A 2,500-nucleotide genomic window follows, 5' to 3' on the forward strand; every position below is an offset into this window, starting at 1 on the left:
TCTCTCTCTCTCTCTCTCTCTCTCTCTCTCTCTCTCTCTCTCTCTCTCTCTCTCTCTCTTCATATGTCTTCAATTCCTCTGTCTCTCCTTTCTCTCTCTTATCTCGTTTTTGCTCAGTCTCACGCATCTCCTTTCCTTATCTCTCTCCTCTCTCCAGCATCTCCGTCTTTCCTCCCTCCCTCCTCCATCAATCTCTCAACCCTCTCATCCTTCACTCCCCTCCTCCCTTTTCGCCCCCTCTCTTCAATTTATCATCTTTCTCTCCTTCATCTTTCCTTGGATTTTCCTGTATTTTCGTTTATTTCCCTGTTTATCCTACACGTTTTCTCTCCTCTACTTCCATCCTTTATTCCTTCTTCCTATACATCTCATACTTTCATTCAGCCGTCTCGTTTCTTATAATTCCTCTTCCGTATATATTCGTCCCCCATTCCATACCTTCCTTTTATTTTCATTCAGTTTCTTCTTCCACTCATTTTCTTTTTCATGTGTGGTTATGGCCATCTTTTCTCCCTCTCTTTTATTTCCAATTCTCTTTACTTCTCTCTTTCTCCTATTCTCTTCACCTCTCTCTCCTATTCTCTTCACTTCTCTCTTTCTCCTATTCTCTTTACTTCTCTCTTTCTCCTATACTCTTCACCTCTCTCCTATTCTCTTCACCTCTCTCTTTCTCCTATTCTCTTCGCTTCTCTCTCTCTCTCTCTTTTGCCTCGCCTCTCAAAATCCATCCCTTCCTTTGTATTTAATTCCAGTTTTTAAGCATTCTTGTTCCCACTTCTTCGCTTCCTTTTCATTACCTGTTCTTTCCCCTCTACTCATGCCATTCTTTCATTCTCTCTCTCTCTCTCTCTCTCTCTCTCTCTCTCTCTCTCTCTCTCTCTTCTCCCCCCCCCCACTGTCTTACTCATCCTTCTTTCCCTTTCCCATTTTCTCTCCCCCCTCCCTTCCTCTTATCCCTCCTCCCCTCCACATCTCTTTCTCCTTCAGATCCCTTGCCTTTCTTCCTTAATCCAGTCCTTTCAGCTCATCTCTGTCCCTATCTCAGTACTCCTATATTTGGGTTTATTCTCTCTCTCTCTCTCTCTCTCTCTCTCTCTCTGCCTCACTCCATCCCACAACTTCTGCCTGACCCTGCCTGCACCCTGCCTTCCCCTGCACCCCTTCCTCTCATCTTTCTCTGCCTCTCTTGCACCTCCCTGCCTATCTCCCTGTCTACATCCCTTTCCATTTAAACCTCCTTATCTTCCCTCCCTCACCTCTCCTTTCCTCCGCCTCCTGCATGGCTATCTCCACCTAGCCCTGTATTTCTGGCACCGTTCATCAATCCCTCTCTGTCATTTCCATCATGCCTACTCCTGCCTCCTCGTGCACACCTAGAGTACTTCTTCCATCCCTTCTTCCCCTTCTGCTAGCGCCCCTTGTCCATTTTCCTTTTCCTCTTCCTCCATTTTCTTGTTCTTTCCTCTACTTTTCCTTTTGTTTTCCTGCCTCCCCTCCCCTCTGTCTCCTCCTTCCTCCCTACCCAACCCTTTCTTCTCTACCTGGCCGTACCACCCTGCTTCCCCTTATTCCCTCTCTACCTACCTCCTTTTCACCCTGCCTATCCCCTTCTCTGTCTCTACCTCCCTGTCTATCCCTCTCTCTCTCTACATCCTTCACCTCCCTATTTACCTTTTCCTGCCTACCTCCCTCTACCTGTCCCTATCTTTTTCTGCCTACTCCTGCATTCTTTCCCCACTTGCCTACCTCTGCCTCTCCCCTCCCATCCCTATCTCCCTCAGCTTCTCGTTACCTACCCTTCCGTACCTATCCTTCCCTGTCTGCCCCCCTCTGCCTCTCTCTCCCTCCCCATGTACCCTGCTTTCCCTTTAGTTGACCCAATCCCTACCCTCCTGTACCTCGCTACTTTCCTCTGCCTCACCCTGCCTCTCCCTGCCTTCTTACCTTCCACTCCTCAACCTGCCTCATCCTACCACCTTACCCTCCTCTCCTCCCTCTGCCTGTACCTCCCTCTGCTTCACCCTGCCTCTAGCTGTACCTCGCTCTGCCTCACCCTGCCTCTGCCTGTACCTCCCTCTGCCTCACCCTACCTCTACCTGTACCTCACTCTGCCTCGCCCTGCCTCACCCTACCCCATTACCTCCTTCTCCTCACCTTGCCTTACCCTACCAACCCTTCACTTCCCTACCAACTTTTTCTTCCCTACTTACCCCTTCCTCTTTCTGCCTCCTTACCTCCCCTTCCTCCCTATCTCCCTTCCTACCCTTCCTCCCTACCCTCCTTCCTACCCTTCCTCCCTGCCCTCCTTCCTACCCTTCCTCCCTACCCTCCTTCCTACCCTTCCTCCCTGCCTCTCTTCCTCCCCTTCCTCCCTTCCTCCCTTGCCTAATCCTTCCTCTGACCCCCAGTTAAAACTTTTCGCCTCTGTTATTCTTCCTATTTTTCTCCAGGCTTATTTTTTTTTCTCCCAGGATTTCCTAGATGAACGCTTTCCTAGGCC

Source organism: Coenobita brevimanus, chromosome 95, assembly GCF_032717465.1.
Source record: "Coenobita brevimanus isolate Jiangsu-jjx chromosome 95, ASM3271746v2, whole genome shotgun sequence".
Taxonomy (NCBI): Eukaryota; Metazoa; Arthropoda; class Malacostraca; order Decapoda; family Coenobitidae; genus Coenobita; species Coenobita brevimanus.